Source organism: Lemur catta, chromosome 10, assembly GCF_020740605.2.
Source record: "Lemur catta isolate mLemCat1 chromosome 10, mLemCat1.pri, whole genome shotgun sequence".
Lineage (NCBI taxonomy): Eukaryota > Metazoa > Chordata > Mammalia > Primates > Lemuridae > Lemur > Lemur catta.
In genome coordinates this window covers 90,783,101-90,809,601 of record NC_059137.1, presented here as the reverse complement: position 1 = coordinate 90,809,601, position 26,501 = coordinate 90,783,101, and the positions used below count along the sequence as shown (strand labels likewise).

General features: G+C 45.5%; 1 protein-coding gene across 1 annotated transcript in view; it reads left to right on the top strand.

Moving 5' to 3' along the window:
* Window positions 1-26,501, top strand: part of ROR2 (receptor tyrosine kinase like orphan receptor 2) — a 207,174-nt gene that overhangs the window by 5,770 nt on the left and 174,903 nt on the right. The window lies entirely within an intron of this gene.

The window sequence follows — 26,501 nt, the reverse complement described above, 5'->3', positions numbered from 1 at the left end:
GTTTCTGATCTTAGAAGAAAAGCTTTTAGTCTTTCATCATTAAGTATGATTTTCTCTGTGGGCTTCTCATAGTGGCTTTTATTATGTTGTGGTAGTATCCTTTCTATTCTTTTTCTGATTTTTTGGTATGTTCTGACTTTTGGAACATGTTAATTTTCTACATGTTCAAAAAATAAAATTAAATCACTAAAGATGGTGGGAAACTAGGCTAGGCACAATGGCGCTTGCCTGTAATCCCAGCCCTCTGAGAGGCCAAGGTGGGAGGATTGCTTGAGCTCAGGAGTTTGAGAGCAGCCTGAGCAAGAGCGAGACCCTATCTCTACAAAAACTGGAAAAATTCGCCAGGTGTGGTGGCATGCCCCTGTAATCCCAACTACTCTGGTGGCTGAGGCAGCAGAATTGCTTGAACCCAGGAGTTTGAGGTTGCAGTGAGCTATGATGATGCCACTGCACTCTAGCCCCGGCAACATAGTGAGACTCTGTCTCAAAAAAAAAAATAAATAAAAAAAATCATGAGAAACTAGAATTGAATGCAGGTAAGCAAAATACAACTGTATTGCAAATGAATAACATGACCACGTGGCAAGGGAAAGAAGCCCAGTTCAAGTAATTGTTGGACTCAGTGTGTTGACTGTGTATTCTCAGTCTACAGGGATAAACTGAAACAACAACAGGAAAGAAAATCTTGCACTCTTCTTAGTAGGTTTGATTTTCATAGTGGCGTGAGTGTATCAATTCTGAATCTATTTTGTGTGAATTGTGAGATAGGGTGAATGAGAAGTGTATTGCTGACAGTGTTGGAGCCAGGTTCTCACTGTGGAAGGAAGGAGATACAAATATGGAATGAGGGAAGATGGGCAAGACTCTGGATGGGCTGGGTTGGAATTGGAGGTATCGGTATAACTCATGATTTCATTTATATACATATGGTGCATAGCATGGTAAAATGACAAGCCCAGAATTTGTAAAACATTTTATTCTGTACACAGCAGTTATTTCCTAGCACCTCATTAGGAGTGAGCACTCTTAGTGTTCAGATCTTGTTTCTAAATATTATTATGTATTAATGAAGCTAGAGAGCTTTGGAGAAATGACTGATTATGGGATTGGGCCAGGGAAAAATACAAGATGAGCCTGGAACATGTTCTTGTTGTAGAAAGTGAGGGAGCACTCAGAAATGGTGGGGGCATGTCAAACGTACACAGGAGCCAACTCAAAGGAGCTCCAGTGGCCAAATCTGGGACTGTTGAAGCGTCAGCACAGGTAAGGACAAGCATGTAGTATGTGTGGAACAAAACAGGAATCCACGATTCACTATTGATGATAAGTACATAACTGAGTAAATACATGTATGAGTTTCCTAGGGCTGCCATAATGAAGTGCCACAAACTGGATGACTTCACAAAAGTTGATTCTCCTCCAGTTCTGGAAGCTGGAAGTCTAAAATCAAGGTGTCGGCAGGGCCACACACTCCCTCCCAAGCCTCTAGGGGAGGATTCTTTTTTACTTCTTCCAGTTCCTGGTGGTTCTTGGTGTTCTTGGCTTGTGGCCGCATCACTCTGATCGCCACCTCCATCGTCACCCGACCTTCTTCCTGGCGACCATGTGTGTCTTCTCCTCTTCTTATAAGGACACCAGCTAGTGGATTTAGGGCCACTCTAAATCCAGGATGATTTCATCCCCAGTCCTTAACTTATTACTGCTGCAAAGACTATTTCCAAATAAGGTCACATTCTGATGTTCTGAGTGGATATGAATTTTTTGGGAACACTGATTAACTCACTATAACACATTAAAAAAATAGGAAGGATGGGGAAGACAGAACATGTCCATAAAGCAAGAATCATCAATGAGTGCAGGATCTAATTAAAGGGCAGCATGTTTGATGAGAGCAGGAAATGCTCATGGTCTCAAAGGTTTTTCCCACAGATTCCTTACTTTCAAGGGGACGATTACTAACTATAGACTGGAGAGACGAGACATCACCTTAGCTGGGTGATCCAGGTTAATAGCACAGCTTCAGGCAGGTGGCCGCTGTCCCTAGAGAAGCACACATCACTTAAGTTGTGTTCCAGTTGGGGATGAGAATCTGATAGTGAGCAAAAGTCAGCAACCCAAATGGAGGGTCATTTTATGAAACAACTTGGTGTGTAGTACAAGTTACCAGTGACATGAAAGACAAAACGGGCCAGGCTGGGTCCAGCCTAAAGGACAGGGACAAGGCAGCCCAGTGCAGATTCTGGACCCAACCCTGTGCTGGGAGCAAAAACATGCTGTCATGGGAATTACTGGAACCGTTGATGAAATTGGAAGGTGGATATAAATTATTTAAACATGTTGTCAAAATTGGCTTTCCTGCATTTGTTAGCTGTGTGAGAGACTGTCCTTACTCTCAGGACATACATACCCTTTAATGTTCGGGGGATAAGCTCGACCTCCGCAGCCTCCTCCCAGAGAGCTCAGGACACAAGCCTGTGCATAGCATGGGGAGAGGAGGATGAAGCACTGGGGCGACAGTGACACATCAGTGAGTCTTGGTACAGAGCAAAGGGGAATCCATGCACGATTCTTGCAACTTCTCTGTAAATTTGAAATTGTTTCAAAATAAAGAATTAAAAATGTTAAATGGTACCAATGTGTGGCTGAAGCCGGTGGAATGAACAGTAGAGTGTAGCATGTTCTCGTAGAAGAAAGACTCAGAATAGTTATTATTTCATCAGAAGTGGTGTCACAGGACCAGGGAGGCCTGGGATCCAGGTGTCCTCGAGGCCAGACAGGGTTTCATTAAAGGGACTGAAAATCCCAAAGTCTTAGTCTAGTTTCTGGATTGCCAGATATTTTTTGATGTTTTTCCTTAATATTTTTATTACAGAAAACTTCCAACATACACAAAATTAGACTAGTACAGCAAACCCCTACATATTTTTCACCCAGCTTCAAGTTACCACACTCTATTGTTTTGCTTCATTTCCCCTGGCCTAGTTAACTGGTCCCAGACAGCCTTAACTTGGTTACCTGTCGGTACTCTCCACCTAACCTCCATACTGTTATCACTGGTGATAATTGACACCCAGGCCAGCTCCCATTTTCCCAGCCACCTGGAATAGCCATTTACCCTTTGAGTTGCTCATGGTGAATCCACCCCATTCATTTGCTTAGATTTTCTCCATCTTTGCTCCCTCAGTCCCTGCCTCACCCTCAAGCCACAGGGGGGAATTCCTGCGGGTTTGGTGGCTCCTAATTCCAGAAGGTGCTGCAAGGTGTGGGGCCAGGAGTCCTGTCCTGGAGGGTTGTGTCAGAGCGGCTCTGACTCCCTGGAGATCTCTGTGCGAGAGTGTGGGGAGGGCCCCAGAAGTTAAGCTCTGTTAAGCCCTTCTCAGCCCCCTTGCATTCCCAGACCCGCTTTTGGCAGGTGCTCCTGTTACTACCTCCTGGGGCGCACCTTGCAGACAGGGACATTCTCCACTGTTCTCAGAGCCCTGGGTTTATTAAGAAAGATTGTATTTAGGTGTAGAAAAGGAGGAGGCATTTCAGCTTCCAGGTGTTTACTGCTCCTCCCTCCTTTTTTTCAGCAACAACAGCAGCAGCAGACCCAGCTTTCTGCTTCTCGGTGTGAAGGCTTTGACACCCTGTTTGAGAATTCTTACTATAGGATGGTAAGATGGTATTTACCATGTGTAGAACAGATGAAGGGATTAACATCCAGAATACATAAGATAAATAAAAAGATAAAGAAAAAGATAAATACCCCAAGTAAAAGAGGGTCAGAAGGTACAGTCAGGCAGTTTTTAGAACAAAAACAAAAGGCCATAAACTTATGAAAAAAGTTTGGCCTAATTAGGATTCAAGAAAATGCAAATTATGAAACAACTGTCTCCAGCCCTGAAGTCAGAAGTGAGAAATAAGGCGGTGGGAGCACTCCGTCATCAGGCTGGGGGTGCCCCTTTTGGGGCAGTTTGGCATTGTTTGTTAACATTCAAAATGCACATATTCTGTGGCCTACTCTAAAAACACACCCATGCTCTTCACTGCAGCACCATTTGTAGTTGTGAACGTGGGAAACATCTGCGTGTCTTGTAATGGGAGCCAAATGAGTGGTGCTATTTCTTGTCTGTGGGCTGTTAGGCAAATGAGCGTGCATACGGAGCCCTGTGGTCCCGATCGAGGGAGATTTCAGAGATTTCAGGTGGGGAGAAGATCAGGTCGCAGAAGGATAGGTGTGTTGCTGCACAGGATGGTCTGAAATCTCCCACCTCCCTCCCCCCATGTCTGCAGGGGCTTCTCTGGATCTGGAGTAAGGTCTTCAGATAGACCCGCACCCCCCTGGCACACAGGTCGCCCTGGGAAGGTGAGGCGGTCAGCCAAAGCCATCGCCCTGTCTTGGCTGTAGTTTCTTATTCACTTATTTATTCCAGCAAGGAGGCTGCTTTCCTGTGTCATTGAAGAGGTTCAGGGTCTTTGTGCCATTGCACCTCCTGTGCTCCTGATGCTTTATCAAATCATTCCTTGAAGCTCCTGGGGAAGATGATTATCTCTACAAATTGGGATAAACGTGTCAGGGCTGCTTTGTAGGAAGTCCTTCTCTGGCTCTGACCAGGGCAGGAGGTGCGGACAGAGCGGGGAGTCAGCATACCCAGTAGACCCTGGCAGTTCGCAAGCTCCTCAGGGGTGGGTCTGGGTCCTGGGGCGTCCTGTGAGATGGTAGAGGATGGGAGGCTGGAGTTGCAAGAAACTCAGCTGACCTATTCCTGTGGGTTTGCAGGCTCCCTGGTGGGCTTTACAAATATTTGATCCGCATTCCATTTGGAATATATATATTTTTTGTTTGTTTTGTTTTGTTTTGTTTTGTTTTGTTTTGTTTGAGACAGAGTCTCGCTCTGTTGCCCAGGCTAGAGTGAGTGCCGTGGCGTCAGCCTAGCTCACAGCAGCCTCAAACTCCTCGGCTTAAGCGATCCTCCTGCCTCAGCCTCCCGAGTAGCTGGGACTACAGGCATGCGCCACCATGCCCGGCTAATTTTTTTTTTCTATATATATATTTTAGTAGGCCAGATAATTTCTTTTTATTTTTTTTTTTTTTTAGTAGAGACGGGGTCTCGCTCTTGCTCAGGCAGGTCTCGAACTCCTGACCTCGAGCGATCCACCAGCCTCGGCCTCCCAGAGTGCTAGGATTACAGGCGTGAGCCACTGTGCCCGGCCCATTTGGAATATATTTTAACATTTTTAAAGTTACCATGAAAACCTCCATGCTGGTTTGCTTCCTGCCAGACCAGCAGTGTGTTCATGGGCGCGTCCCTGGGTAGCTTGTTTTGGCACAGACTGGAGCAGCCATCTCTGTTGAATTCTAGAATCCTGAGTTTACACCATGAACTGTTCAAAAATGCCTTGTGTAAATGGCCACAAGAATCCGAATTTTCTTGATACTCTGAAACTAAAGCCAAATACGGGAGATCTAAAAGGATGTTGAGGTGGAAATTGGATTAGAGCTGTCTTTCTAAACTTTCAGGTTCAAGTTTCTATGGCTGTTTAAAACAGACCCACTGTTCTTACTGACTTTTTTTTACCAGAGATTATTACACTATTACAGGTTGAGTTGTGTCCTCCCCAAAAAAGATATGTTGAAGTCCTAACTCCCAGTACCTCAGAGAGTGACCTAATTTGGAGAAAGAGTCTTTACAGAGGTGATGATTTAAAATGAAGTCATTAGGATGGGCCTTGATCCAATATGACTGGTGCCCCGAAGGGGAAGTTTGGCCACAGGCAGACTCACATAGAGGGAAGGTGGTTTGCAAGGTGGCTGACGGTGAGACACAGGGAGAAGAGGCTGTCTGTAAACCAGGGAGAGCAGCCTGGAGCAGGTCTTCCCTCATGACTCCTTGATCTCCGGACCCTGCTTCCAGAACCGTGAGACAACAGATTTCTGTTGTTTAAGCCACCCAGCCTGTGTGCTTTGTTAGGGCAGTCCTAGGAAGATGCCAGGTGCACATCTACACCGAAGTGCATGGTAATAGAGTACTTACTGCCTGCCGTTGATTTTACTTTTTGGGTTTCTGCATAAGAATTCACCTAATGACAAGGATCTTCTGCTAACCCACAGGGCTCCTGCGGCTGAGCCTTGGGTAGTGAGCCGACTGGCCCTCGCCCTCGCGCTGGTCAGTACTGCGGCAGAACTCAGAGGCGCAGACTCAGGAGCCCCAGCCTGGCTGGTGGTGCCATGTGCCTTGGGGAGCAGCAGGGGCCGTGGTCAGTGTGCCCACTGGCATGGGAGAGCAGCTCCGTCCTCCCGGAGAGCCTGACATCCCTGCGCCTGGCCAGCCCCGTGGGCACGCAGGCATCTCCGAGCAGCCCTCTCCTGCATCCGAGGCCTGCTCTCTGGGGTCATCGGTTGGCTGCCCATCTGTCCCATCACCTCCCTCCAGCTGTTTGCCTGGAGGGAAGGACCTTGAGACATGTGGTCCCTGGGCTTTGATGGGGGTGCATGATCTCTGCAGTGAGGTGTCCCAGATGTCAGAGCAGATGAGGTGGCTCCCCAGGGGTGGGTGCTGGGAGGAAGACAGCTGCACAGACCCTCCAACGCTGCCCCCACCTCCCAGCCCCCATGCTAGGCAGGCAGTGCTACCCATCCTTGGCCCTTTGTTTCCCCTGTGGAAAGGGGGCTGAGCAAAAACAAAAACAAAAGCTAACAAAAGCAAACATCCTCACCAGGGCTGGGATTGTGGGGCTGTCAGCAAGTGTGATTTATGCGGGACCTGGAAGCCCTTTGAAGTGGGAGGCAGATTGGAAGGCCCTGCACTCCTGGGGAGGCCCTGGCAGCACCAAATGGGGGAAGGGGTTGCTGTCCCTGCCAGGGGCGGGTTTGTCAGGGGAGGCATTCTTGGGAGCGCATTCCTTTGTCCTTTGGCTTCAGGGGTGCCTTCGGTCACTTTTGTCCTGTCTGCCAGAGCAAAGGCCTGGCTCCAGAGACAGTGGGGAGAAAAGGGCGTGGACTCAGGCTGTACCTCAGTTTGCTTCTCCAGCTTTTGTGGAATCCCCAGGGCCGGGGCTGGCTTGGCTGGCTTGGCTGGCCACTCCTCCGAGGGCACCTGGGTGGGACCGTGAGCTGGCCTTTGGATGCTGGAAGTGGGGTCTGATGGGGCTGTGTGAGGAGGAGGAGCATTAGCAATGAGCGTGTTTGGGGGTGTCTGCATGGAATTCTGTCTTCTTTCTGATCGTATTAATAGTTCTGTCAAGAACATAATTGTTTAAGATTCGGCTACCTTTTTTGACATATACCAGTTTTCCTTCATTATTTCCAAAATTGAGTGTGCCCTCATTTTAGTCTGGAAATTTTATTTTGGAAATAAAATTTCATTATCATTTTCTTTTGGAAGAAGGAAAATCCATTGTTTTGCAAGGCAGAACCCAGACACAATTATCTCTAATTAGTAAAGTATTGTATATGTTTTCAGAGTTCAGATAAGTTTCACTTACTTTTTTTGTCTCTTTAATATTATACTAAATTTTGGCCCATTTCTTTTCTTTCTTTTTAAGAAAGTAATACTAATTTTAGAAAGAACCAAGATTGTCAAGTTTCTTCTAGTTGACTAGCCACACATTTCTGTGTGTCCTAAAAGCTAGGCTGATTAAAAATAAAACAAAAAAGAAAGAACAAAAGCCAAAGGTGGGTATCGGTTGAACTGCCCAGGATTAAGTTTTAAAAAATGCTTTCCATAATTGCTTTTTTCCCCAGTCAGAGAATGAGGCCTGCCGTGAGCCTTGGGTGTGTGGGCCGGGGGCGGTGGTGGAGGGCCCTGGTGGTGTTGGGGGAGCTTTGACTTGGACCAATTATTTATTTATAAATATTTATTTTAAAAAACACAATGTGAGAACCCTCACAATACTGTATTACATATTTTCTGCCTTTTATGGAGGCAGACACCTCTAAGAGGCCCCTCCTGGCACAGAGGTGTGACTTCAGTTAGTTTTCTCTGGACTGTTTTAATTTTATAAAAGGATAATGCATTTTAGTACTTGAGGAAGTAAAAATCAGGAAAAGCAAAATAAAACAAGAAAAGTCTAGTAATACATGCTGACGGTTTAAAAAAGAGACACACTAAGAAGGGTGTAAAATGAAAAGCACCTTTCCCATCTCACCTCCTCCACCCCTACCCCCCACCCCTGCCCCCATAACCACACCTAACAGTCTTGTGCTTCATTCCAGACATTTTCTGGGCATATGTGCTCCTCTGTGCATCTCTTTTATTTATTTTTAGAAATTGTGGTAAAATTCATATGTAAAATTAACAGTGTTAAAGTGAGCCATTCAGTGGCATTTCCTACATTCTCAGTGTTGTGCAACCATCTTTTCCAGAAAAAGGAAAGCCCCAACCAATTAGTAGTAACTCCCCAACCTCCCTGCCTCTATTTCTCCAGCCTCTGGCAACCACTAATCGACCTTCTGTCTCTGTGGATTTGCCTATTCTGGAAACTTCATGTAAATGGAATCCTGCAATACTTGCCTTTTGTGTCTGGCCTCCCTCACTGAGCGTGATGTTCTCAAGGTCCGTCCATATTTGCTTTTACACGTGGTGAGACCATACCGTACATACTGAACTGAAGTTTGCTGTTTCACATAGCAGCAGTTCTTAGAAATCTTTCCATATTAGTATTGCCAGGAGACCTCATTTTTTAAAGCCACCGTTAATATCTGTCAGTTGTATATACGTAATTTATTTCACTGGTCTCCTGTGGATGGTTACTTCTGATTTTTTTTAGCCATTACCCTAAACAAGTCTGCAGTGAACCGCTGTAGGTTCCTTTTAAAAAATTTTTTTGCATTGTGTGAATATATGTAGAGCTAATTACCAGAAGTGAAATGTCTTTGTCCAAGGTATTATATTTAAATTTTTGATAGAGTCTAAAAAATTGCTCTCCCAGAAGGTGGCAGCAATTTATGCTCCCAGCAATGGTGTCTGTGAATTTTTTGGTTTTTCTAGACCCTGACCAACATTGGAAATTATCAGGCACTTTAATCATAGGAAGTATGAAAAATAGAAATGGTATTTTCATTCTGTGTGTTGACATTTAAAAACTTGTCTATGAGTCTTACTATCTTTATAAGTAATCTGTGTTTCTTTTTTTCTGGGAAGTAGGTGTTCACTTTCTCTACTAATTTTCTATTAGGTATTCTCAATTGTCTCACTGATTTCTAAGAATAGTTCTGAGAATATTTAGGTGTATTCCAGATCATATGAAAATACTTTTTTCTCAGGTTGTCCTATGATTTTGCTTATGATATTTGTTCCCATACAGAGGTTTTAATTTTTGTGGAGTCAAACTAAACCAGCTGTTATTTTATGTATTTTGAGTTTTGAGTCATACGTTGGAATCTCTTTGCCATTCTAAGCTTATTTTTTAAAATTATCGTTTCTTGGAGTTTTTTTTTTTGTGTGTGAGACAGAGTGTCACTCTGTTGCTCGGGCTAGAGTGCCATGGCATCAGCCTAGCTCACAGCAACCTCCAACTCCTGGGCTCAAGCAATCCTCCTGCCTCAGCCTCCCGAGTAGCTGGGACTACAGGCATGTGCCACCATGCCTGGCTAATTTTTTCTATATATTTTTAGTTGTCCAGCTAATTTCCTTCTATTTTTAGTAGAGATGAGGTCTTGCTCTTGCTCAGGCTGGTCTTGAACTCCTGAGTTCAAACGATCTACCCGCCTTGGCCTCCCAGAGAGCTAGGATTACAGGCGTGAGCCACCACGCCCGGACCCGGGGTGGGGGGTGGTGGGGGGGTAGGGTGGGGGGGGGTGGTTAGGAGGGTGGGGGGGTGGGGAGGTTTTCTTATGATTTTATTTTTTTGAGGTTAAATCTTTGGTTCACATAAAATTTAGATCCAACGTTCTTTATTCTCCTCAGAAAAATTAGTTGTCTTGAAATCCTTTAATGAATAATCTATTCTTTATCAATGATTTGAAAAGCAGCCTTTTTCCTGTATTAAAATCCCAAGTTAGATTGTTGTTATTTCTGGAATATTCAGTTTTTATCTCACTTTTAATTATCATGGCTTTATGATTTTAATATTTGATAGCATTAACTGTTTACCCATTTTCTCCAAAATTTTACTGGCTTGAACCTTAGAAGAAAACTATTATAAGCAAGGCAAGTTGTGAACAATTTAAATTTTCTTATGAATGTAGCTTTAGTTACAGCTTTTAGATTATGTTACATAGTATTTTTAATATTGTTCTTTTCCAAATAGTCTGTAATCAATTTTTATTTGTTTTGTGATTCAAGAGTTGTTTAAGAAGAAAAATTAATACTTCTAGGGAGTTATTTTATAGTTTTATTGCATTTTGTGTAGAGAATGTGATTTGCTGTATTCTGATTTTGGGGAATTTGATTTTTTTTAATGGCTTAAACTATGGTTACTTGTTATGTTCAATGGGAATTTAGATATAATCTCAGTTTAGAGCAACCTCATTGGTTTTATAATTTAGTTTTTCTGTGTCTTTACTTACATTCTTTATCTCCTTTATCTGCCCCAGGTAGAGAGGTGAGTTAAAGGTATCTTAAGCTGTTTTTCTGTCTGTTTCCCTGATCTGGATTCAGGTTTTATGTGGTGTTTTTGGATACTGTGATGATTATTACATGTATTCATGACACATCCTTAGTGAGAATAATATTATTGATAATCTTCAAGTACCCCTTTTAGTTTTGCTTCTAATTAAATCATGTATGACATTAATATTATGACTCTTTCTTATTTGTGACTTTTGGCTGGTCAGTCATTCTCTTTTAAAAATTTTCTATCTTCTGGTTGTTTGGATCCAGACAGATTTTAAATATAACAAAACAGCTTTATTTGGGTTTTGATCCTGTTGTTTTTTTCTTTCAGATATTAGTTTTTCCTCAGTTATATTTGTTGAGAAAACATATTTGGGCTTAATTCTGTCACATTTAAGGGGCTATATTTTCTATTTTTAGTGCTTCTATTTTCTCTTCTTTTTGTTTGTTTTCTTTGACTTTTATGTAAAATACCTGACCAGTAGGTAAAAAAATAAAAAAGAAGGGCAGAGTTGTACCAGGAAAACATTATGAATTCATGAAATTTGGAACTTTTGACAGTTTATGCCCTGAAAATGACTAATCCTAATCCATTTTTCTAGAGAATTAAGTCTGCAGCCTGCAAATTAACTCTTGCTTTATTTTAGTTTCATTTTCATCTGTTAAACCTTTGAATTGTGTCTCTGCTTGCCCCATTCTCTGCTTCAGGAGCCCCGGGTGGCCGCAGCTGTGCCCTTTCTCCTGGGCGTCCTCTGACTGGTTTTCGGATTCACTTAGCATTGCCCTGGTCTGGTGTGGAACCCAGGTTATGTGAAGCTTCCAGGTGACCCTAATACACAGCTAGACTTGAGAATCTCTGCTTTTCTGGGGAGCTTTTAGAAAGATGGTGGTTCAGTCTGCCTCCTCCCTGCTTGCCACCTGGTTAAATTGGCTGGGTGTGGTTTGGGCACCCAGATTTCTTTTAAGGCTCCCAGTTAAGACTAGTTTGTGGTGGGGGCTGAGCAACCACTGCTGCAGGGCACAGATCTGGGGATTTAAACAATGGCAGCACATTTTCTTGGCTTTTCCTTCGTCTTTGCTCCCTGGTGTTCCGTGCTGTGGGAGTCAGGTCCCCGGGAAGCTCCGTGGTGCTCAGTTCCTGGCACATCACTGGCCTCGGCACCCGGGAGGCCCCTGCAGGTAGCGGAGCAGTCCACCCTCTCCCTGAGATTTGGGGACGTGAGTTGTGGCTTTCGGTGCCCACCTTTGATTTGTTTCACCCTTCTCAGTGGTTTAGAGTTAAGGCTTTCTTAGGTTTCCCTGAAAATGGAGTGTTTCCACGAGGGGCAGAGGGAAGCGTCTTTGCTCTGCTATCTTTCGCCCGCGTGGGTGTCAGAATGTCTTTGGATCACAAGTTGAATTGAAAATAATTTCTGTGAGGACTACAAGCAAATTCTGATGCCAATTCTTTTGTGTCTGTAAACATCCCTCATTCTGTAGGTGTGGCTTCTGTATCAAAAAGCCATCAGCATGTCTATTATCGGATTTATTCTGCTACTTTAAAATTTTTTTCTGTGGCTGTAGTGGTGTTTCCCCAAAGTGGGTTTCCCTGCTCATCCCTCCCTTGAGTTCCTTCGTAGAAGAAAGGCTCCAGGGTGGCACATTCGGAAACTGGCACACGCAGTTTTACAAAAAGCTGTTTTGTATTTTCTGACACAGTGTTTCCTAAACACATCTGACCATGGAGCTCTTTCATTTTTGAGACTGTGTTAGGGGAAATATGGGTGTGGAGGCTTACTGCTTCTGAATCTGTAGAGCCACAAACAGCATAACCGCTCTCCCAGGCGGGGACTCAGAGCCGCAGTGCACAGGCTTGCTTGCACGACACATGGACTTAGGCATCTTCAGAAAAGAGCAGTGATACTACGAGTGACTGGTTTTCCTGGCAGTCTTTCTATTCAAAATCTATAGCAGAATAAATAGGACAATCAACATGCTGATGGCTTTTTGATATTCAGTCTTCAGTATTTACTGAACTAGTGATGAAAACTAGCAGAGTCCCTCCCACTGAGGAGCTTGTGGGATTGAGGCCTCCGCTGAACAGCGGAGTGTCCTCTTACCGCTGCAGGCTGGCTGTCCAGTTGCCTCTGGGAGTCAGAGTCATTCCTCGGCACTTGATTCGTGGCAGGGTCTAAATTACCATTTAATCTTTGGGACAGTTTGTGAGGGGAGGTGCTGTTATGAGGAAACTGAGTCAGAGAGAGGCAGCATGCCTTGCCTGGCACTGTGCCCCTGGAATGGTGGGTCTGGATCCGGCAGGTGCTCTCCCACCAGAAGCCCAGGGCCAGTGGGGAAGCCAACATCAGAGCGTGATGCCCCTTCCTTTCTCTATGGGGCCACCAGGGCAGTCTCACGCTGTGGGGTGCAGTGTGTCAGTGACTGTGCTGTGGGGTTTTACACTGAAAGATTTTATTACTTACATTTCCCAGGAGAAGGAGCTGCGCCACACGCATGGGGCCATGGGGCATCAACAACCTTGTTCAGAAGGCAGAGCAAGAGTGAGGGAAAGCGGAGCCTTTGTGGGGTTTCCGTAGGACTGGACCCTTTGTAGGGTTTTTGCAGGTAAGACAGGCTGGGAGGGGAAGCAGTCGGGATGGGCTGGTTTGACTCATTCTGCCAGGCTGTGGGCCCCGAGCGCTGTCCCTAGGTATCTGGTCTGGGTGCCTGGCCCTGGGGTGGTGGAGGCCAGGGGCATCTTGGCTGGGTGCTGGAGAGAGTGACGCTGAGGTGGCTGGAGGTGGGCTGGGTTGGCTGGTTTGCATAAGAAAGGCGAGCTCCCTGGAGCCCTTTGCTGTGTCTCTAAGATTTGCGAGGCCTGGGAGGGGCAGTGTCTCCCCTGTTAGTGGGGCAGGAAATGCGGAAGCAGCAAGAACACAGAAAAATGAGAAAATATAGTTAATATAATTGGCACTGTAATGAATGGGTGCCAAATAGACAATTACAGAATCTGAGAAATCACAGAGGTGGCTCTTTACTTTGGCCCTCTGAGGTCCCCTCTGCCCTGGGGTTGTGCGGGGGGACCCTGCTCCGTGCAGCTGGGTGGGCGGGTGAGGAGTTTGCGGTGGGCAGGTGGGCAGGCTGCCAGGTCGCACTTAAGCGCAGGGTGGTTTTGAGATTCGGATGAGTGTTCAGAAGCCATCGAGGGCAGCGACCACCAAGTGACTTCAGGATCCGGTTTCCGGGGCAGCTGTGAGTGTCTGCCCCGGAGAGTGTGGCCTCTGACTGAGCTACGTCCAGGCCACAGTTTGCTTCTTAACGAAAGATTTATGGTCCAAAAAAGATTACTTTGCTCTGTTGGGCTGAATCTGGCCTGTGAATTGGAGCAGGAGAGCACCATTTCGCCAAATTCAATGACACATTTTTACAAAAATGTGTTATTTTTTACTTTTAAAAATTGTGATGAAATACACATAACGAATGTACCATCTGAAGTATTTTTCAGCGTACAGTTCAGTGGTATTAAGAACACTCATACTGTTATGCGGACGTCACTGCCCTCCATCTCCAGATGCTTTTCATCTTACAGAACCGAAACTGTCCCCATTAAACAGCAATTCTACTTTCTGTCTCTATGGATGTGACTACTCTAGTGACCTCATAGGAGTGGAATCATACAGGATTTGTCCATTTGGGAGCGGCCGGCTTCACTGAGCGTAATGTCCTCAGGGTTCGCCCCTGTGTAATACTCTTGGTCTTGTACAAAAGGTAGATGGATTTCTACATCTGGCAGCAGTGATTGAAGTTTTAAAATTCATCCCATATTTATCTGTTGTGAATCCTGTGGGAACATAGATATAGGATGTCCTCTTAAGTGGGTGTGCAAGTCACATGCAGGAGGAATCAGGCCCAGTGCATGGAGGCCAAGTTACCCGTTCCTCACCAAGAGGAAAACCCTGTCTCTGAGGCCCTGTTGGCAGCTTCTCTGCCCAGGCCTTTGATGAATGCAGAGTGGTGTCTCACCTCGCAGTCAGCACCCCCAGGTTCTGCCTAGTGGAATGGTACTGAGCTTTCATCTCTCTGACAAAAACTCCTACCAGAGGATTTTTGTTACACTGTATTTGAGTTCCTGTGGATTACCTGTCGGTAAGTTTTCTGTCCTCCAAGAAACTTTTAGGTGTTTGAGTGCATTTTGGGTTGTTGAATAATTCTAGAGAGGAAGTTGGGAACTGGGGCTCATACAGAGATGAGTCATAAGTTTAGACACCAAAAGCGGACATGGGCACGCACACGCATGTGCAGACTGGTGGCCCGAGCATCGTCGGGGGCGTGGACCCTTGAGCTCACCTGGTCTGGGTGAGGTCAGAGGTCGTGGGTAAGGGGCTGTGTTCTCGTGGGCTTGAGTGGAGTTAGTGGGATGGGCTGAAGGCTGTGTCTTGGGGGAGGAGCATTCTGGAGAGCTACGTAAGTTAACGTTTGTGAGGTGAGCAGGTGCTCGGTTCTCCCGGAAAAGCAGAGCCCTACACAGTGATTCCCTCAGGGTGGTCGCTGGGCCTTGGCATCAACAGCGCCTGGGAGCTTGTCAGAGAGGCGTGCTTGGGCCTGCCCCTGACCCTACGGAAACAGGAGTTCTGAGGTGGAACTCAACAGTCTGCGCTTCTCTGATGAGTGTAAAAGTTTGAGGTCCACCGGTTTTCGTTCCTGTAGGGGGCCCAGGGCAGGAGGAGGCTGTCTGTCCCTCAGCAGCAAGGGATTAAGCCTGGACGCCTTCCCTCAGCTCTCTCCTGCCTCTGCCTCTCTACTGCAGGGACGAGAGAGATGGCGGGGCGTTCCCCAGCCTGACTGCTGGATCCCTGGTGTTGGGGTGGGGACAAAGAAGGGAAGAAGGGGGCTGGGCAGCAGGAGGGATCACCCACCAGCGGGACCAAAGACCCTGTCCCCAAATGCCCCTGCATTTCCCTGATGACTAATGGTATTGATCATCTCTTCAGGTATTTTTTGGCTATTTGTATATCTTTTTTTGCAGAAATGTCTATTCAGATCCTTTGCCCAGCTTTACTTGGGTTATTTGTCTTTTTATTATTGTTGTTAGAGTTTCATTTACTTTTGGAAGACCAAGTATCACTTTTGACTTGAGGTTGGCAGGGGAAGAACTTGGCGACACAAAGAGGCTTGGGGCTTGGCCTGCAATTGTGCACAGAGTCCTGAAAAGTGTCCTCTTTTGCCCAGTGTGTGTTTTGGATTGCCCCAGCCTCTGCAAGCCATTCCCATCCCAATTCTGCTTTATTTTTGCCGTGTGTGTGTGTGTGTGTGTGTGTGTGTGTGCACGCGTGAAAACTGGGAGCAAGTGTAATTACTTTTTATTTGAAAGCCACTTTTAATTTCTCCTTGTATTAAAGAAAGACTTTTTCCCATGTCTTTAGGCTAAAGCATCCTTTCCTGTTGATGTGAGTCTGGATTCTTGATTCATTCTGTCCTGAAAATCAAGGAGAGTGCTAGCTCACACCCCATGTCAGCCTTGGGTGCCTGTGTGGGAAGCAACAGTGCTTCTCCTGTCCCCACTTGTTGGGGCTGAGCACACAGCATTTGGCACTTGGCTGAGGGTAGGAGACAAGCATCCACTCCATGATGCCGAATGTCCACCTGCCTCAGATGGAAGTCCAGTTTGTTGGCAGAGCTACTGCATTACAAGTGTCTGATGCTTGGCTAACATGAGTGCTACATGGCTGATTTCAATGTTAGCTGGTTCCGTATTTTAGTATACAAAACTTCCTACTCTCATTTTGATGCAAATCGATGAGACACACCCCTTGGCCCATGCCCGAGTGTCTGGGGCCACATTGATTGAATTATGTTCACTTAAAGTCTCTCTTGGTACCCTTTAGTGGGTTCTCTTCCTCTGTTGTCTGTCACCTTTAAACATATCATCTACTTGACCTATTCCTTATGTGTATTCGTGTTTGTCTGCTTCCCACCCCAGAGCAAACGTCTTCAGTTCCTTTGTCAGCATGTTCCCCAAGTACCTGGAAGCACCTGAAACATGGCAGTGCTCAGGAAGTACCTGTGAAAGGAATGAAGTGCCAGGCTGTTCCCCCTGAGTCTGTCTGTCTCCTCTTTCTGAAAGTCTTCTGTGGGCAGGGTAGCACGCAGTGTTTATTCTTAAGTACAAACAAGAGTCTAAAGTTAAAGAAACAAATATTTGTTTTTTCTTTAATGAATATGTAATTCATTGAGGGTTTGGTTCTTTTCTAACTTTTTATGTTATTCAAAAGGAAAGGAAAAATATCTTCCAAAACAAATAATTTTGTTTCATACAATGTCCTCTTACTATTGGGAGCTGAACTGGATTTATGTGCAGGCTTCTGGGGGGTCAGGGGCTTGGTACCCAGATACAGGACTAGGACCAGGGCTGCTTGGAGTAGTCCGGTCCAGACTGCTCAACGTGTTTCTGAAAACGTGGGCGCAGCAAATGTTGGTGCTGGCTGTTGGTTCTCCTTTCTCATCCTCGAAATCTGCCACGGTGGTGCGTGGTCAACTCCTCCAAGGTGGGCACAGACACCTTCCCAGCGAGGTCATGGGAGGAAGAATCTGCAATGATCAGCTAGCCTGGGCGAACCCCCTGCCCCCAACCTGGCAGGACGGAGGACCAGAGTGGGCTGCAGTTGGACTTTATATTGCCAACCGTCAGAAAGAGCAAGTTCCTCAGGAGACTTAGTGCTGAATAGGTATTGTGGGGACCCAGGTACATGTTTGGTAAGAAGAAGAAAAACAAAAACTAAACAAGGCTGTTAAACACATGAATGATCCTCTGAGACTTTTGAATACTGTTAATCCTGAAAGTGAGGTTGGTGTGCAGGACTGATGGTTGGCAGGCTGCAGACCTGGCGCTTCCTTGTCCTTTCAGATGGTCCAGTGCTCAGAGACAGCCAGGAATTTGTGGGTCCTGTTGGGCCGTTATTTTTATATGAGCTAGCTGGCCTTTGCTTTGATTTAAATTTATACTGGAAGAATTTCGTACTTAAAGAACAGCCAAAGAAATTAGAGTCTTGTATGAACCCAAGGCATGCCATGTTTTACATGAGAGCTGAGGAATTCTGGTTGCCTGAGAATCAACAGTTTGAAACCAAGGGGACGTGTATAAAGACCCCAGTTACTGTCGGTGGCAATAAACATTTATCGAGTGCCCATTGAAGAGCCATGTATGAATGCCTTGGCCATATGAAAAAGTACTTTCCATGACACAGTATTTGTCCTTAAAGGTTTCTGACATCCCTGGTAGGCTGGACTCCACACGGCAGAGCTCGCTGTAAGGAAAGTCCCGGGCGGCCCGGCTGCCCGAGGGAGAGGCCAGCAGGGTGCCCACTGAGGGCCGTCACCGTGGGGGGTGCAGGGGGAGCCCTGGCACGGGGAACCTCAGTCTGTGGGCCCGATGCAGCCCCAGGGGGGTTATTGCTGAATTTTGCCTTGTTTTCTGTTTTTCAAATTCAGTTATCCGTAATGAAAGGAGTTTTTGCTACATGTAAACCAGCCTTTTAGATTTGACCACCAGTTATGTGCACAGGACATTTGTAGGCTCTTCATGTCCCTTTTATTTTAGCAGCAGAATTACTGAGATAGAATCCATAAGCCCTACAGTTCACCCTTCAGAGTGTACATGTACAATTTGCTGGTTTTTAGGATATTCACAGAATTGTACACTCGTCACTACTTTAGAATTGCAGAACATTTTCCTCACTTGTGTCTATTTTGACAAGACGATAGGTTGTACCGTATGAGATTGCCACTCTGGCCATCTTCAGCCTACAAAAATGGCAATTTCATATGTTTGAACCTAATTTTCCTACTGTCAAAACACTTGTTAAAAACCCTTCTCCTGAAAGCTAGCATAAGATTTTCCTCTACCTTATTTTAAACCATCCAAAAGTGTTTGGGGTCAAGGAACCACATGTTGCTAAGAACAGTTAAAGGGGCTTTATGGGGAGCCTTGAGTTGGGGGGCCTCAGATCTTTGCATGTCCATTAAGTGGGAGAACCTGACCCCTGGCCCTGTACTCCTCCGCTTGGGTTCTAAGGGGAACAGTTAGGATTATTGAGTGTAGGTTACTGGGACACAGATTTCAGTTTGATACAGGAATGAACTTTCTAGTTACAACGCTGCCTCACCAGCCGGCTTTATGCTGTGTCCGGCTATTTTTGGGTGAGCTTGGTGGAGGTGGAGGGGTCTCCTGCAATGGGGCCTCCAGCAGGAGGTGCCTCTGCTGGCCTGTCTGCCTTCTTCTCGCCTGTCCCCTGGTCACCTGAGCACCCCCAGCCCCAGTGTGCTCCCATGCACCTCACTCCCCGGCAGTTCTGCACCAGCCCCACGGGCTTTGCCTGATTAGCCTCACTGTCCTCAGCCTGCAGAAGATCCCCCACGTTTGCTGGCCCACTCCACTCATCTGTGTCTTTGTTCCCAAGCCCCTTGTCAGTGCTGTTTGTCCTCTGGGGTCCCACAGGGCTGAGGGTGGCAGGACCCCTCTCAGGGCCTGCACTCATGCACTCCTGCATTCCCAAGGCTCTGTTCCCCTCCTGGTCCTGAAGCTTCCTGAGGACAGGACCGTGGTCATCCTTCTTGGTGCATATCCCAAGCAAACTGCTCCATATTCTCGCCACATAAGCAATTTGTGTGAGTGTGTGTATACACATACAGGTATACACCTGTTTTATTTTGTGTATACCTGAAGGAAAATAATTCTATTAGATGGAATGAGCAGTATGAAATTGCTGCTTTTGTAGGTCAAAGATGGTTGAATGTTAAGAGAAGGAAGGCAGTCTGAAAAGACTGCACTGTGATTCCAACCATGTGACATCCTGCAAAAAGTAAAACTATAGAGGCAGTAAAAAGATCAGTGGTTCCCAGGGGTCCTGGGGGAGGGAGGGATGAATAAGCAGAGCACAGGGGATTTTTAGGGCAGGGGAACCACGATCTCTGACTTAGGATGGTCAGGCTCTACCATGGGCTTATCGGGACACATCGGGAAATGCCCCCATTGTAAGGAGCGCCTGTACTTTGCAGGACACTACAGTCATGCGCCTCTTAATGACAGGGATATGTTCTCAGAAATGTGTCATTAGGCGATTTCATCCTTATGCAAACATCACAGAGTGGGCTCACACAAACCTAGAGGATGCGGCCTACTCCACACCCGGGCTCTGTGGGGTCCCCTGTGCAGCACGTGACTGCACGAACACTGCAGGCAGTTGTGACACGATGGGAGGTGTGTGTGGACTTAAATGTAGAAAACGTACAGTAAAAATGCAGTATTATAATATTATGGGACCACCACTTTCTGGTCTGTCCTTGACCAGAAAATCGTTATGTGGAGCATGACTATGTAACGGTGGATGCGTGTCATCATACAACTTGTCAGAATCCAAAGAAAGAGTCAACCCTAATGTAAACTTAATAGATTCTTTACTTAATAGAAATGAATCAACATTGGCGCATCAAAGTAACAAATGTACCGCACATATGCAGGAAGTTCACAGGGGAAACTGGGGCTGGACCAGGTAGAAAGAGGGGAAGGCTGTACTTTGTGATCAGTTTTTCTGTAAAACTAAAACTGCTCTAAAAAATAAAGCTTATTAATGAAAAAATAGTTGAATAAAAGCAATTTTGTATGATTCAACTTTCCTTTTGCTAGATTCGTTTTTTAAGTAACTGCCTTTATGTGGTTCGTATACCATAGAAGTCACCACTTTAAAGTGTACAATTCAGTGATTTTTAATATATTCATAGAGTTTTGCAGCCATCACCACAATCAATTTTATCTTCATCACCCCCAGAAGAAACTTTGCGTCCAGTGAATAGTCACCCCCTTTCCCTGGCCCCTGGCAGCCACCAGTCTGCTGTAGATCTCTGTGGATTTACCTCTTGTGGGTATTTCATATAAATAGAATCAATACAGTATGTAGCCTTTAATGATTGGCTTCTTTCATTCAGCATAAGGTTTTCAAGGTTCATCCATGTTGCATCAGTATTAATACTTTATTACTTTTTAAATTGAAATAAATTTTTTGGCCGGGTGCGGTGGCTCACACCTGTAATCTTAGCACTCTGGAAGGCTGAGGCGGGTGGATCGCTCGAGGTCAGGAGTTCGAGACCAGCCTGAGCAAGAGCGAGACCCCCGTCTCTACTAAAAATAGAAGGAAATTATCTGGCCAACTAAAAATACATATAGAAAAAAAATTAGCCGGGCATGGTGGCGCATGCCTGTAGTCCCAGCTACTCGGGAGGCAGTAGGATCGCTTAAGCCCAGGAGTTTGAGGTTGCTGTGAGCTAGGCTGATGCCATGGCACTCACTCTAGCCCGGGCAACAAAGTGAGATGCTGTCTCAAAAAAAAAAAAAAAAAAAGAAATTCTTTATTTTGTAACAGTTTTAGATTTACAGAAATGGTGCAAAGATGGCACGGAGAGCTCCCACACCCCAGCTGCATTTTCCTCATCACCAGCATCTTGCATCAGTGTAGTACATTTCTCAAAATCAGTGAGCCAGTATGGACACATTATTTTAACTGCAGTTCACCCTGTGTTCACGTTTCCTCAGTTTTCACCGACTGTCCTTTTTCTGTCCCAGGATCCCACTTAGGGCACCACGTTACACTTTGTTCTCCTGTCTCCTTACGCTCCTCCTGGCCATGACGGCTTTACTTGTTTTGATGACCAAGACAGTTTTGAGGAGTGCCGGTCAGGTGTGTCATAGAATGTCCTTCAGCTAGGGTTTGCTGCATGTTTTCCTCGTTAGTCTGGGGGTGGGGGTGTTTGGGAGGAAGACCACAAGGTGAAGTGCCCTTCTCGTCGTGTCATATCAGGGATTTACACTCTTAACACGACCTAGCACTGTGACATGGACCTTAGTCACTTTTCTTACTGTTGAAAAATGTTCCATTGTACGGATAGACCACATTTTATTTATCTAGTCATCAGCTGATAGACACTTGGTTTATCTCCACTATTATGAACAGTGCTGCTATGAACATTTGTGTACACGTTTTTTGTGTGGACATGTGTCTTCAGTTCTTTTGGGCATATGTGTAGGAGAGGACTCGCAGAGTCACATGGTAACTTCATGTTTAACATTTTGGGGTCCACCAAACGTCTTCCAGACAGGCTGCATCATTACCTTCCCGCTGACAAGTGTGAGGGTGCCAGTTTCTCCATTCCTCCCCAACACTTGTTATTGTCTGCCTCTTTGATAGATTCTTTTGTTTTTAAAGAGACCCAGGTCTGACTCTTTGAAATTACCCCTACCTAGCCCTTTCTGAGTGTCACAGGAGTCACAGTGTCACATGCTTCCTCCATGCTGCAGAGGTTTTGCTGGGCCACGTCTGTCTCTTCCTCCATCCAGAAGCAGCAGGAGCAGGGTCTGTGCTCACTGTCGGGAGGGAACAGGAAGGCTTGGCTGACCAGAGGGAGATGCTGGTTGCCCTGGTGCCCCGGGAAGCCTTCCTGGTGTTTCTAGTTCATCATCTCTGTTTCAGCACAGAGGACGCTTTGAAAGGCATGGGGTGTGGCCCGCTGGTGCCTCTGCCTGCCCTCTGCATGATGCCTCAGTGTCCCCGTTCTCTGGCCTCCATTCTTTCTTCTGTGAAATTAATTATACTTCCCCACAAACTCTGGCCTCTTTCTTGCCGTTGTTTCTCTGCACATATCTTCTTCCTCACATATCCGGGTTTGGGATGATTTTTCCTAAATTGATTTTTAGATGATACTGGCCAAGGAGTTTAGAACTAAGAAATGTACGGACCCAGTGGAAGGGGAGAAATGACAGCATGAGAGGTGGTACAGAGATTCCATTTGGAGAGGGGATTTGAAATCCATGCCAGACCAAAAATGGCTAGGCTGTAGCACTGCTTTTAAATCGTTTAAGGGAGTGGGAAGAATGTAGTGTGGGCAAGAGGAAATTAATGACCTACGACCAGCTGTTGGTGATGGAAAACAGATAAGCAACACGTGAATAAACGTGGGGAATTAACTCTCGAGCCGCTGGGAAGGAGCAATACTAAAGACGTACCAAGAAGAGGCACAGTGTCTCCTAGTTTCGTTTGTTACCGTAGACTTGGAGGCAGGGAACAGTTCCTCCTGAAGATGAGAAAGCCTTGAGCATTTAGGAAGTCTGTTCTTTTTTAAGGATTTGAGAGGATCTTTCTACCATGTTGGTAGTCAACTTCAGTTTTCTTCCTTTGCCTGTTTCTTGGGAGAAAGCAGTGGTTTAGTATATAAGAAGACTTCACAGTCTAAAAGAGTGTATCTCCAAGTTTCTTTTCTTAATTACAAAAAAATGTTCATACATGAAATCTCAGTGTCAACGTGGAAAAGGGTCCCAAACACAGTCATTGTCATCTGTTTGGATGCTTTGCTCGAAATGTGAATTACCATAGTAAAAAAATAACCACCATAATGGAAACAGATGGAATTGGTTGGCTAACGTTTAGAATTCCTTCCACTTGAGAATTTTCTGATTTTGAGGAGGATCTTTGGATTTGAAGCATGGTGGATGTTGCCAGTTAGGGTAGAGGCAGAGACACGAGGATGAAGGGGAGGGGTTGGGGAGGGGGAGCCCAGGGCTTCCCTCAGGGCCATGTGGAGGTCTTCGGGTGGGTGGGTGGGGGGTGAGGCAGGCCAGGCTGTGGCTGAGGCCTCACAGGCAGGGGACTGCATATGCAGAATGTTTGGTGGGATTAAAGAATTAACCAACATAAAAGTCATGGAAGTCTCATCTGAACAAAATAAGCTAACAGGATATGAAATCCACATATGATTATTCATGACTTTGAATTTCTAATTCCATTCCAGGGTTTTTGACTCCTAGCAAAAACCTGGAAGGTACCAAAAGGATTACTGGCTGAGGAAACCAATGTCCATGACTAGATCAAGACAGCATTGGCTCCTGGGCACAGAGTCACCCTTCCCTCCCTCCCTCCTTGTGGCTCTCCTATGTGGAATCAGTTGCAGCCAAGATGTGACTTCACATAATCCCAGAAGCTGCTGGGCTCCCTGAAATCCTTTTGCAGATTTTGCTAACAGATGCTGTAATACAGTGAAGAAGGAGTGTTGAGAATTGCCCATCGCTCAAGTCTAGACCCTGCCAGAACTAAGCTAGCAGCCAGCTTCTTTGCATCCCCGCTTCCCCCAAAGGAAAATGGAAGTGCCCTGAACTCCTCCCCAGGGGTGCCAGAGAAGGAGATTACAGCTACAAGGGGGCCCATTCCTGGGCGGCCATGTGTGCAGGTACCTGTTGGGGGCCATGAGAGTAGACATAGTCCTCAGTTCCCTTCACCATCCTGTGTGGGATGGAGGCTGCTACACCTGGGATTCATCCTCTGTTACATGGGGGATGATACCCTGTTGAGCTGCTGAGCTTGTGTTGAGACTGCAGCACCCAGGAATGCCAGGTTGCAGGGCGAGGCGCAAAGCCTGGTGCCGTGGTCGCATGAGCACCCCCTGCTGTTCTTAGGCTGATGGTTGCTCTGTTTGAATGGCCAGGTCCTGATCCCAACAGCAGTCATGATGGCACATGCTACATTGGGAGAGTGGAAGTATTCAGGCACGGATGATGGAGCTACCTGTGGATATAAAAGGTGACCGATGTATTCTTCAGTGGTGATGCTGAGTAGACTTGTGATATTTTAATCCAGAATCTAGCAAAGAAACAGAAGGATTAAGCCCTGTGTATGTTTCCCCTGCCTTCCCTGAGGCCTGCCCTTCCTGCCTTCTTTGTGCTCATGTTCAGGTGCTCAGGAGCAGAGAGGGTCCAGGTAGATCCTGGTTGACCTGCACCTGCCATGGCAATCACAGTCTCCTTTGCCAGTGATTGGTCAAGCATGAGTACATGTCTTAGTTCTTGCCAATGAGACATAAGGCGAGGAGGGGCTTCCTTTCCAGGAAAAAGAAGAGAAAGCCTTTGGCACTGCCCTGCCTTACTGCTTGGGCAGGTAGCTGGTGAGATCCCTGGAGTTGCTGTATATGACCAAGAGGTGACCAGCAAGAGGGAGAAAAGCTCATTGCTAATCATGATGGGATGGGAAGATAGAACCCATGCCCTCAGAGGCAGCATGACCGCCTCTCTGTAAACCTCTTGTTAAGTCAAGGACCCTTATGGTTAGGAGTTTTCTGTCACACCTACAGCCCCAAACATCCTAACTGCTGGAAATGAATGAAATTCTATTTTAGTGTATATCTTGGGAATTTAGTCTCATTCTAGTTCTTGATTTCCTGAACAAAAATTGAAGCTTCTTGGAGGCTTCAAGTCTCTGCAAGTACACTTGAGATATTGTCATGTTATGCTTGGCAGGAAAAATAATATTTAAGTCAACTCTATGAGCTGAAATGAGGCTGGTCTGTAACTGAGTTCTTAGCCTGTAAACTGAAGTTGGCATAATTCTGCGGAGCTCTGTGGCTGCACGGTCCCTTCTCCCATGGGCCTGGCTGTGACTGAGGTGTGTCCAGACATGGAGCGTGGCCCAGCAGGCAGACAGGTGGCCGCAAGATGACTTCGGGGAGCAACAGCCTTAGTTTTTCAATTTGTTAAGAAGAGTTTCTAGCTGTAAACCTCCAACTTTCCAGAGAGCCTTTGCACTTTTATTGTATAAAACTTACTGTTTTTTTAAACATTTAAAAAAATGGTGGTTAAACATACATAGAAGTGACCATCTGAACCATTTTTCTGCGTGCAGTTCGGTGGCATTAGGCACGTTCATGTTGTTAGGCAGCCGGCTCCACCATTCATCTCTAGAACTTTCTCATTTCACAAAACTGAAACTCTCTTCTCATTAGACAACCACTCCTCATTCCTTCTTCCCCCAGACCCTGGGAGACCACCATTCTACTCTCTGCCTCAATGACTTTGACTGTTCTAGGTACCTCATGTGTGAAAATTTTGAAAATTAGATTTTTTAACTGTCAAGATTGGTGAAGGCATAGAGTGGCTGGAATGGAGGAGGATTTGGGGATAGTTTAGAGAAGAAATCCCCTGGAGGTTTGCAACAGTCCCTGGCAAACAGAGCTCGTGCCCTTGGGGGGAATTTTCTGTAGGGCAAGGAAGTGGGTACTGCATTTGCCTCCTAAAAGTCCTTCTGAGTTGAATCCCTGTTCCTCACAGTACCCACACTTCCCTGGGCCATTTTAGTCATTGCCTTCCCACGCCAACTACAGGTAAGTGGCTTTCCCTCAGTCGGTCAGATCTTTAATACCAGTGGACCCAGGGGCAGCTCTTGGTAATTCTGTCTTCTCCTTGGGCAGCTTTAGCCACTGAATTTCCAGAAGGCGATGGAGACGTCCTTACCTCTGCTGGTGCAACACAGAATTCTGTGCTGTTTTCATTGATTAGCAAAGCCGGACCATTTTGTTTCGTCTCTAGACCAAAGAGAAAAAAGAGACTAAGTTTTAAAAAGACTGAAAATGCAATGCATTCGAAAGAATAAAAAGTGCTCAGCCTCTATCAACTGTGAATCCCTGTCACCTGTGCATTTGGAGGCTTTGTATCAGATATTGCTGTCTGGTAGATTTTGTAGTCATTTTAAATTTTAATAAATATTGCCATTTTTTTTTTAAAGAGTGTACTATTTTATACTCTTTGCTGGCCTGTTCCATGTTTATTCCTGTCAATTTTTATGATCTCAAGATAGTATTGGCTAAAGATCAAATTATTCTATTAACCTCTAATACAATATGGGAAATAGAATATTAAAGAAATATTACATTAAAAATTACTGAAAGAATAGTTATAACTGATAAACTAGAAATATCCTAAATATTCACCTGTTTGTTAGGTTTAATAATTTTTTTTCCTGAAAATCTTAACCCTCACATTCTCTCAAATGCAAAGATTTTTGCTTTGATTTCAGAAGAAAGTACATTCTGGCAGAAGAATACACACAAACATTCTTTTTATTTTTAAATAATTTTATGTTTAATTTATTTGTTTTATATCTTTTATTGATAGAAAGT